Raw genomic sequence first — 12,771 nt, forward strand, 5'->3', positions numbered from 1 at the left:
GTTAGCCAAGATACTACCTTTAATAGCTTTCTGAGCTCGGTATTTAATATCATACTCAAACATTAACATCTGCCAATGGGAAATCCTCCCAATTAAAGAAGGCTTTTCAAATATGTTCTTGATTGGATCCATCTTGGATATCATCCAAGTAGTATGATTGAACATATACTGGCGCAAACGCCTAGCATCCCAAGCCAAAGAACAACATGTTTTTCAAGCATAGAATATTGAGTCTCACAATTGGTGAACTTCTTACTCAGGTAGTAAATTACATATTCTTTCTTCCCAGATTCATCTTGTTGACCAAGAACACGACCCATACTCTCTTCAAGCACAATCAAATACATGATCAACGGTCTTCCTTCAACGGGCAGAGACAGAATCGGAGGCTCAAGAAGATATTATTTAATACTTTCGAAAGCTTTATGGAAATCGTTGGTGCAATCACAAGACTGATCTTTCCGAAGGAGCTTGAATACATGCACACATTTGGCAGTCTTATGCAATATAAATCTTGAGATATAGTTCAAGGGGCCGAGAAAACCTCTGACTTGCTTCTCAGTTTTAGGCGCAAGCATCTCTTGTATTGCTTTGACCTTTGCAGAATCAACTTCAATACCCTTCTCATTGAAAATAAAGCCCAACAACTTAGCAGAGCGAACACCAAAAGTACATTTATTATGATTCATGCGGAGTTTATATTTCCTAAAATGCTATAATAGCTTCAAGAAATGCTCAACATGCTCTTCTTCAGTCCTTGATTTAGAAATCATATCATCAACATAGACCTCAATCTCTTTATGCATCATATCGTGGAAAAGAGTGGTCATGGCTCTTTGATATGTTACGCCATCATTCTTCAAACCGAAAGGCATCACTCAATGATAGAATGTTCCCCAAGGTGTAATGAATGTGGTCTTTTCCATATCTTCGGGTGCCATCTTAATCTAGTTATAACCGGAAAATTCATCCACAAAAGAAAAGACTTTGATCTTAGCTGTATTATCTACCAACATATCAATGTGTGGCAGAGGAAAATCATCTTTCGGACTAGCTTTATTCAAATCTCTATAATCAACACACATGCGGAATTTTTCGTCCTTCTTAGAAACATGCACAATATTGGCCACCCATTGTGGATAGTCAGAGGTAACAAGGAAACCAGCATCAATCTGCTTTTGCACTTCCTCTTTAATCTTCACTGACATATCAGGATGAGTTCTTCTCAACATTTGCTTGACCGACGGACATTCTGGTTTCAAAGGCAATCTAGGCTCCACATTATCAGTATCCATACCTGGCATATCTTGATAAGAAAAAGAAGACGCATCCGAATATTCTTGAAGAAACTCAACCAACCCATTCTTAACATTTGGACAAAGCTGTGACCCAATTTTGACCTCCTTGACATCATCATCAGAACCCAAGTTGACCATCTCAATATGCTCTTCAAACGTCTGAATCGTTCTTTCCTCGTGCTCAAGCAAATGGGATAACTCATCACGAACGTCTTCATCATCATTCTCTTCCTCAACTTCAAACATAGTGAAATCAAAGGTTGGAGAGGGAGTAGGATCAATATATTCAATTGGTTTGAGAAGCAACTTGCATAATGATTTGATATTTTGATTTTAGAAATATGAAGTGCAAACAAATATTATACAGATACGGAAACAATATTTCTTATTTATGTGTTTTGTGATTACCATTTTCAAAAAAACCAAAAAGTAAAAATAACATAAAATATGGATGAATAAAATTGTATTTTTATTAATGTTAAATTTGAAAATTCCCAACAATGTTTCACTTCTCCCTTAGGCATAAGAGAAGGATTTTTATTTTAATAATAAAATAAATTACTTTCAACGATGTACAATGACAGGAACGTCTACAGCAACCCAATTATTGCAAGTCTGCCCATGTGTCACAAAGTTAGCACAAGCTTCTTCTGTATTGTCATCTTCGATAGTTGCAGCTGAGTGTTGTTCATCTTCATAAATGAACCCTCCGCTATGAAAAAATTGTTGCATAGCCTTGACGTTACCATTGAACGGCCCTTGCTGAAATCCTAGACCAATTCTATTCTTTTTCTCGACTACTTCTATAACGTAACCCCACTTGTCGGTGCCACCATCCTGAACAATTTCCCTAGCATCTTTCAGAGAAGACATGGATGCCCCATTCTTCTGAACTTCTTCAACAATAGACAAAGCTTGGAACGGCATTCCAACTTCTTCTTCAACTTCTACATAGGTGAAGGATAATATATGGCTTAACAAAAGCGATTTCTACCCACCAATAACAACGAGCTTGCCATTCTTAATAAATTTTATCTTTTGATGCAGCATCGACGTGACGACACCAGCCTCATGAATCCATGGCCTTCACAAAAAACAGTTGTAGGCCGGGTGAATTTCCATTACCTGGAAGGTAGTCTGAAATTCACTCGTACCAATCTTGATTGGATGGTCCACTTCTCCGATGATAGTTTTACGAGAACCTTCGAACGCTTTTACTACCAGACCACTGTACCTCATAGGTGCGCCTTGATAAGACACCCTTGCCAAAGTTGATTTCGGTAGGACACTCAATGACGCACTGATATCTACCAAAACATTGGACAGAGCATCCTCTTTGTAATTCATTGATATATGGAGTGCCAAGTTGTGATTTTTTCTTTCCTCAGGAAGCTCTTCATCATAAAACCTCAAATTATTGCAACAAGTGATATTGGCAACAATGTGATCAAACTGATCCATTGTGACACCGTGCTCTACATATGCTTGCTCCAACACTTTCTACAAAGCTTCTCTATTCTCTTTGGAGTTCATCAATAAAGATAAAACAAAAATCTTTGATGGCGTTTAGAGCAGCTGCTCAATAATGTTGAACTCACTCTTCTTGATTAATCGCAAAACTTCATCATTATCATCATCTTTAACCTTCAACCCACTGGATTCACCAGACTGACAAGTTGGAGCATTAATAAGATCCACTGAAGGAACATCTACCTTCTTACCAACATCTTTCGTGACCTTGGGAGATACTGGGCCAAATACACGACCGCTACAGGTCACCTTGATGATATCTGCAATGCTCACTACTGAATTTGCAGCGGGAAGAGGAACCTCTTACCCATTCTCAATCATAATAGCATTGTATTTCTAAGGTGCAACTTTATCAGATGAATACGGGATGGGGCCCGCTAACCGTATTACCAACGGTGATACCTATCTATTATCATTCTTGCTTCTGTCATATTGGATAACTACTCACTAGGGAGCTTTAAACACTAGCATGATAACACTTACATCGTTACCCGTATGTCTGGATTGTTGGCTCTAAATTACACCTTCATCTATCAATTTTATAATATCCCTTTTGACAACCACACATCCTTGAGGGTTAACACTGCAGATAACACAAGCATCATGGTCATGCTCATAATCACTGATTAAACACGGAGTTCTATGGATCTCTACCAAAGATTGACGAATATTACGAACATCGAAAACCCTGAAATTCCCAGGACCACCATCTACGATATTCATAGAACCATTGCCATGAGCGTGAAACGGATTAGCCTTGACATTAGGCGCGTGATCCTCAATGGAAACCATACCACTCTTGATCAATTTATGGACCTCATGCTTCAAAGGATAGCAATTTTCAATGTCATGGTCGGGAGCTCCTTGATGAAAAGCACAATGTAGATCAGGCTTGAACCACCATGGCAAAGGTTCAGGTGTATGTGGTGGATTTCTTGGTTGAATCAAATTCTTGACAACCAAAGAAGGATATAATTATGCTTAAGTCATCGGAATAGGATCAAAAGTGACCTTCCTCTCAAAATTTTGTTGATTATTGTTGTAGTGATTATTGTGGGTACACTTTTGTTGTTACCGATGTTGTTGTTGAACGAGTACTGATTGAATTGTTGGATTGTTGGTAAAAACAGGAATAACTGATGATACTTGATGATGATGCTGGCGAGGTATGACATTCTTCCTCACATGAGGCCTCTTCTACCTCCCTACATACACTGCATTGGTTTCCCTTTCCTTCTTCTTGGAGAAATTATTGCCATATTTTTTGTTTGTGGATGCTTCATCTTTGGACAAACGACCCTCTTGGACACCTTCTTCTAACCGCATCCCCATGTTCACCATTTAAATGAAATCATTAGGAGCACTGGAAATCATACGTTCATAATAAAATGAACTCATACTTTTGAGGAATATCTTAGTCATCTCCTTCTCCTCCAAGGGTGGGCTAATTTGAACAACAAGTTCTCTACATCAGTGTGTCTCCTTATATTTCTGATACATCGATCGGAACTGGTCCCGATCGGGATCCATATCAATGTTGTACTTGTATTTCTTGACGAAGGCCCCGCCCAAGTCATTGAAAGTACGAACACTTGCACTGTCCAAACCCATATACCACCGAAGTGCATCACAAGTTAAACTGTCTTGGAAGTAGTGGATGAGTAGTTGATCATTGTCTGTTGGGGTAGACATTTTACGGGCATACATTACAAGATGACTCAGAGGACAAATACTTCCCTTATACTTCTTAAAGTCTGGGACTTTGAATTTGACAGGGATTTTGACGTTGGGCACCAAGCACAACTCAGCAACACTCTTTCCAAACAGATCTTTTCCCCTCGGGGTCTTCAATTCCTTTATCATCTCAAGAAATTGTTCTTTCATCACATCCATCTTCTCATAAACATCAGGGCCCTCAGACGGCTCAGAATGGTAGATGGTTTCCTCGACACGAGGCAAAGTCTGCACGGCAGGAGGAGGTACATACATGACCGCGATAAATGTCAACATAAAAGCAACAGTTAGAGCATATCCTCCATGCACAAAGTTTGGAGGCATTCCCCACACGAACCCGTCAGGCATAGTTGGCGCAGACTGGCTAGAAGAAACTACACGCACTGGTGTAGAAACAACTTCATAGATAACAGTTCTTTGAGGAGGAGTTGCAGGAGGAAGAGATGGTTGATTATGAGTAGCAATGACAGACTCCATCAAAGTAGTGAGCCCAATAATATATTCTTTGAGCTCTCAGTTCTCTTGTTCTAAATGATCCATTCTTCTTCAGTGATTAGCTCGAGTATTGTAGTGATGAGTCAGCTTGTCTGATACAAATAGGAAGAACAATAAGACATATGGCCGAAGGCTGGAATTCAAGAAACCTTTTTATGCAAGCGATGCATGAAATCAATATATTTTTTAATTTTAATTTCAAGGAACATACAAAGTTGTACTTACAAATACTTTAATAATCAATAATAAAAATCAGCAATAACAACTTTTTACCACAAAAATCTCTCATTTTATTCATTAAATTTTGGAAGAATTATACTGAGTAAAATTTCAGAAACCAAAAATTACAAATACAAGAGAAAAGGAGAGTCTCATCTTAAGGATCCCTAGCAACTGAATTAGCTAAACTAGCCAAGGGTGTATACTTACTTCGGATGCGTCTAATTTCTAACTCAAAAGTTGTCTTCATTTGAGCCTTCTCGAGGACGAGTTGATCAACAATCTTCTTCCAAGCACCAGAAGGATGAGGAATACTAGATGCAAATAAATCCTCTAGCTTTCTCTGTCTCTTCACTGCACGCTCTTTAAGAACCTCAATGAGTGCATCTTTGTCTTTCGACTCAAGTTGCAACTCCACATGCTTTTGGTTCAAAGCATGGAACTGCTTTTCCTAAAGGTCCCTCTCTTGCTTCATTTTGGTAAGTGAATCTTCCAACTCCTCTACATCTTAGTTAGGGAGAGTTGATGGCTCAGCCATAACCATAAATACAGGTATCTCGCAAGCGTACGAATCTTAAGCTCCAAGCTCTCTTCTTCACCTAAATAGTGTAAGCTTCCAAAGCTACACGATTGTGCAGACCAAACTCGGCTTCTTTCTTCCTATTAATATTGTGCCAAGCATGCACCATCCTACTCTTCAAATTTTAGGGATCTTTACCCTCTTGATAGAATAGGCCTTCTAACTGAATTTTATTAGGTTTATCCTTCAAGGGGAACCCAAACTGACGACGAGCAAAAGCGAGGTTGTAGTTAATTCCTCCTTGTGTACCAATAAGGGGTACATTAGAGAATTCACCATAAATGTCAATAATCTCCAAGCCATTAAATATAGAATCATACCAAACAATATCATCATTAGTGAGAGACATGAGTCTCTGAGACCACCGTAGACATATCTGGTTCTCCAAGAAGGCAGGTGTCTGAGGTAAGTGCGAAATAAACCACTTGTACATAAGAGGAATACAGTACATAAAGGTTCCACCACACTTAGAATTCCTTAGATGCAAATAGAAACACGTGTCACCCAACAAAGTTGGAACAAGACTCTCAATCAAGAAGATTCTAATGACGTTAACATAAACAAAATTATCAATGTTAGGGAACAATGTTAAACCATAAATGGGCACGACAAAGATGGATTTAAAAGCATCCATGCTACCAACTTGAGAAAAATAGTAGCTCTCCCAATAAGAAACTCAGAAGTTAGACCTTGGATTCCTCCTTTCTTTGTCAAATTAGCATCAAATTCAGATTTCTTCAAATGAAGAGCATTAGCTATGACATGAGATCTCGGTATCCCCTCTAATCCACTAAAAGGTACCTTGTTAGAAAAGGGCATACCCAAGAGATGGGCATACTCCTCTAACGTAGGCATGAGCTGATAATCAGGAAAAGTGAAGCACCGATAAAGAGGGTCATAAAACTGAACCAAGACACTCAAGAGTCCTTCAACCAAAACAGTAGGTAATACGAATAAAAGCTTCCCATGACGTTGCTTGAAATCCAAGGGATCAACTACAAAGAATGATAGCTTCCTTAACTCTTTCAAGTCGGGACATCTACAACTATACTTCTTAGTGTTCCTTCGTCCATAATCCATGGTCTGAAAATATTTGCAAATACGACCTTAGTTCCTTGAAATTTTATTATTGTGATGAATGTTATAATGCACATGAATGCATGAATGCAACAATCATACACAAGGCAAACACACACAAAGGTCAAGAGATGGATTAAGTCTTCATCAAGATCAATCATCCATTTTGGTGGATTAGATATTTCACCCTATCAACACCCAAGTTCCATTGATATTGGCGAGACCGATCAGATCAACCAAGAATCAAAGGGTTTGTTGCGAGTGACGAGCATGGAGTCGGGTTAAGAACCATCCAAAAGGAGTCTACTAAGGATCAAAACCTATAGATCATGTTCTAAAAAGTTCCCAGAGTTGTGATCCAATCTATCAGATACTGTAGATTAGGATGACTGACTCATCAACCCATAGTATTCTCAAGAGAAACTCTTTTAAGTGTAGTATCACATAACAACTGTTATCAAGTCTACACTTGAACAATTTCCGCACTACGTCCTAAAAATGGGCGAACTTGGGTTAAATGTTCTATGGTCCTCAGCTTCTCGAACCCTAAATCAGAGAAAGTAATGTCTATCCACAATGTACTCATGTGACATCAGTACATTGTGGATAGACACCGAGTGGGGGATCTCATGTCAACTTGTAGCGGTAAATTTTTGACCATCAAGCTATGGATAAACTTGACGTCAATAAAACCAGAGTCTCCACCGCGCTTTTATTGTTTCCGAATGAAAAGGGAAAAGTACGAACAAAACCCAAGGATAAGAAGTTTTCAAATCAAAACTAATAAAATGCCAGAGATTATAGGTAAGTGGTTGGTTACACAAAGAGAATGTGTTAGCAACCAATGTGTCCTAGGTACTCATAGGGAGCCCTTTTTGTGTGCATATGTTTGTTGGGTATAAATGATGTTTGAGAAAATATAAAGTGTGGGGATGATAAAAGAATTCATTGAATATATTTTTGTGTTTGACAAGAACTTCGTTCTTATGCCTACGTACCAACATAAAAATGACGGATCAAAACCCCATAGTTCGTGGTAAAAGATTTAAAGAAATTGGTGAATTAATTTTAACAAAAGTTTAACAAGTAAAGGGACAAAAGGCCAAAAATTTGAATGAGGTTTTTGGCTATTTTTGTCTTTTGAAATTTAAGTCAATATGGTTAAGTTTATTTACAAATTTGATTTAAGAAAAAGTTTAAAAATTCAATGGCATAAGGCCAAAGTTTCTAATCATTAAAACATGTCTAAGTTGAAATCATAAACAAAGAAAGTTTTTGAAAAGACGGAGAGATTTTGAAATTTAAGAAGTGCAAGGAGATGAAAAGACTACCCTAAGAAAAAATTTAAAAGTTAAGAGTTGAAAAGATCTGACAATGGGATGCAATCCAAAAGACAATAATGTAATATAGAAACCCATTTTCCTTTGGACTTTAATCAAACAATAAGAAATAGGCAATGAGAAATATCCAGACATCATAAGGATAAAGGCATCAAATAAAGATAGCCACATCTAAGCAAGCATTCCGATAGCTAGCAGTTCTCATTATCTTCTAATGTAGCAGATGAAATATTCCTTGATCCATTCAGAGCTAAACATTGGACATCAACATAACAAAATAAAATTTAAGCATAGAGACAGAGTAGTAGATGAACCAAGATCTAATGTCTTGCATCAGATGAAAGTCATTGTCAAAGATAGCTCAGTCTCAGATGTTGGCATTGGCTAAGTCTTTTAGCACAGGGAAATTTGCCTAATTCTAAGTCCAAAAGTTTATATCAAATCCCAACAGTCCACCAAATGTTTTTAGGGTTTTTATTGTTATTAGGTATTTTAAGGTCCTAAGACCACAAACAAAATCCATTCACAAACAAATATATACAATCACAAGATATGACTCAAATGAGTAAAACGAAAAGGACTGAAACATAAACAAGTTATATGAAATGTAAATGGCAATGAATGATAAAAGAGTGAAATTTAAATTGCATAAAGTAAATGACTTGAAAGTAAAAGCATAATGAATAAGAGTTAGTCAATAGTTAGTCAAATGTTAGTGTTGAGTTTTAATTAAGTCATTCTTTGGAGAACACTCAACCATTCATTCACAAGTATGGATCCTTGAACCAAGACATCATCCATGAGAAGGGCTGCAACTTAGATAATTCAACAAGTATGCCACTAGCTCTCATGAAAGGAAAAAAGGTCAAGTCTCACAATGCCATGAAGAATGGGAGACTTACAATCTCACTTACTAGAATGATATGCCTTAAGGATCAAATTTAACTTTATGTTAGGCAATCGTAATTGGACTTATATAGAGGTCACAACTATCTGAGGTTGGGCAATAAAAGTAAAGGTGTTAATGCATGTTATAGATTTGATACAAAGAACCAAACTCATAAAACATACCACACACTAAAAAGAAAATGGGAAGGACCTATCTCAGTCATACTTGTATTGATTCATCTGTCACAAGGTCATTGATGCATCAATTAGCATTTAGATATTAGAGATTTCATTTGTCCAATGAGCGAATGGGAAAGAATAGGGATGGAAACACAAATTGATCATGAGAGGAATTTCATCTAATCAAGACCATACATTCATTTTGGGAGATGAAATGTACATTTTATCAATCCCCTAAATCCAGTGGTTTTGATCAAACAAGAATCAAATCAACCAATGACCAAGGCCCAAACAGAAAGTCAAATGTCATTGGACCATAAAAATGGCTCAACATAATTTTTAAACATTTAATCAATTAAAAATCAATTTAAAAATGAATTAAAATGCATTTTTATTTGGTCAAAACCTCAAATCCCTTCAAAACACCAAATAAATGGCCAATGGATTTATCCTAGGTCAAACGACCTTAGAATTTTTTTTCATGATTTTTAAAAAAGTCATAAGTATTTTTAAACAATTAATTAATGCACAAAAACACATAATTCATGAAAAATACCAAAATCAATCCCAAAAAAATAATTTTAATTTAGAATATGGAAGAGAAAAATATTTAATTTTTTTTTGGTGAAAGTCCCATATTTTTTGGATTAAAAATGGATTTAATATGAATTAAACAAAATAAAGCAATTAAATGGAAAATCAGAAAAAATGAAAAATCAGGGCCCATCAGATCTCCTCATTAATTGAGGTGGTAGATCTAATGGCCACGCATAATCGACTTGAGTCATTGCGCTGCAAATAGATTCAAACAAATCAAAGGTCCAAATTATAACATTTAAACATGATCAAGTGGTTGGGAAGGCGCCAACGCACCACCGGAGCCCTAACTCTGATCTTCTTCTCTAGTGGACCTCAACGGATTGGTGAGGCCATGGTTTTAAAGGAAAAATGTCCAGGAGCACGAATCTGACCTCCAATTTATCCAATTCCAAGTATATTGAAAGATACATGGATTTGGAAATTGAGGTTCATGATCCGAGTTGTTTCGATTTGATCTCAAAGCAACTCAATCTTGTTGTCTACATTGGTAGGACTTCAACCAACCAAAAATAAATCAAAATAGTTGAGAAATGAGGCAGAATCAAAGAAGAGAGGTTTCTGAAATTTCACCTTCGGGTAGCTTTAATTCAACTTGATCTTGATATGGATTTGCTTGATTCTTCCTCCTCTTGCTTGCATTGACCAATTGAGATAAAAAACGGAATGAATCCTGGGAGTTTGAACTTCAAAACATAAGGTGAAATTCAAACTCGATTTTAAAGAAACCTTCAAGGAATTCTATGGAGTGAGGTTATGAGATCTCTTGGTAAAGCTTGGGAAAGGTGTGTTTGTTGATCTTGACGCAATTCACTTGTTTATATAGCCAACGAAATTCAATTCATGCATAATGAATACTGAGGTCATCACATGGAAGCATGCAAAGAGAAAAGATCATTTGAATCCAAAATTTTCCAAAACAAACCCATCAAAGTAGCCATACACAAGTCCCTCAAATCTTGTCCAAATGAAGTGATCTTCAACTTTTTGGAAAGGTTACATCAAGGGGAACACCTTTTATGTTGAACACTTTTCCATTTGAAGCTTAAACCATGATGATTTTTGAGGTGGAAATTTGAGAAATCAAACATAGTTGAAAATTTTCTAAGTACCAAGTCAAATATCCACTTTTTCTACCTTGAATAACTTTTGCTATGCGTTTCAAATAGAAATGGTTCCTTCATAAAAGTTGTATCTCTTTCAATCATCTTCAAGTTAGCGACAAGTTTTACCTAATTTGGATTTGGCATGAGGGAGTTATACATTTTAGAAGTTGAGGAAAATTGCTTGTTCAATGGTAATGGCTCAAAAGGATCTGTAATCTTTCCTCTTGGAACATGCCCTCTCAAGTTGAACTTGACATTTCTAAAATAATAAAAGTTGGAGAGGTCATCTTGAAATTTATCATGAAACTTGGATGGTCATCATATCATAAAAATTGAGCAAGTTATGGTCCTTCAAAGTTGACCTCCTAACTAGGGCACAAACAATAAAGTTGAAATACCTAAACGAAAGGAAATTCGATTTCACAAAGAAATACGAATTCAGACTGTGGAAGAAAAACTTCAACACATGAGTAAAAGAAATATATTATCTACCACCTGTTACTGGGTAGGACGATAATACACTCGGGAAGAAGAACATACGTCACCAGTTAATGTGAACATATCAAGGATGACTCGTTGAGAAAAAATGAGGAATATTCAATACCGGTTACTGGGTAAGAATAGCCTACTGGGGAACAATGAAGAAATAGGATTTATGACTATCCGTGGGGATAGAAGATCGAAGGAAGAATATATGTTATCGATTAGGGTAAACATATCAAGGATAGACTATCGGGGATAATATCCGTTACCGGTTAAGGTAAACATATCAAGGATAGACTCACAAACAAATAAGGTTTACATCTACTGGTTACTGGGTATAAGACCGAAAAGATAATATTTGTCACTAGTTAAGGTGAACCTATCAAGGATAGACTCAGAAGAAAGAATATATGTCACCATTTAAGATGAACATATCAAGGATAGACTACCAAAAAGGAGGAAAACCCACCAACTTCCAGAACAAGAATATCCGTTACCAGTTAGGGTAAACATATCAAGGCTAAACTTGCTGGGAAAGAAATAGGACTTACGACTACCGATTACTGAGAAGAAGACCAAAAAGAGAGTATTCGTCATCGGTTAAGGTGAACATATCAAGGATAGGCTTAGAAGGAAGAATATTCGTCACCGATTAAGGTGAACATATCAAGGATAGACTACAAAAAAGAAATAGGAATTACAACTACCAGTTACTGGGCAGAAGACCGAAAGAGAGAATATCGGTCACCTCTTAAGGTGAACATATCAAGGATAGACTCGCAAAAAGAAATAGGAATTGCAACTACCAGTTACTGGGCAGAAGACCGAAAGAGAGAATATCAGTCATTGGTTAAGGTGAACATATCAAGGATAAACTCACTAGGGAAACGAAAACAAATTCACTGGAGAAATCAAATAAGTAAATTACCTTTTACCGGTTAGGGAAAATTAACACAGGTAAATTACTCAACATCAAGAAGGATATTACTAGTTACTGGGTAATAAACTCTCAGGAGACTAAAAGATCTATCTAGGTAAGAACTAGAAAGAAACGATCAAACAAGACCCAATCCAATGAGGACATAACTCAAGGGGAGTGGTTCCATCCAGATAATGAACCAGGGAGGAAAGAGAAATAATAATCATCCACGAGAACATATCTTAGTGGGGAAGAAAAAAGGATAAGCTTTTTCTACTTAAGGGGCCAACACTCTACATTGAAGGAGGACAGACACACCAAATCT

Source organism: Lathyrus oleraceus, chromosome 1 (genome assembly GCF_024323335.1).
Source record: "Lathyrus oleraceus cultivar Zhongwan6 chromosome 1, CAAS_Psat_ZW6_1.0, whole genome shotgun sequence".
Taxonomy (NCBI): Eukaryota; Viridiplantae; Streptophyta; class Magnoliopsida; order Fabales; family Fabaceae; genus Lathyrus; species Lathyrus oleraceus.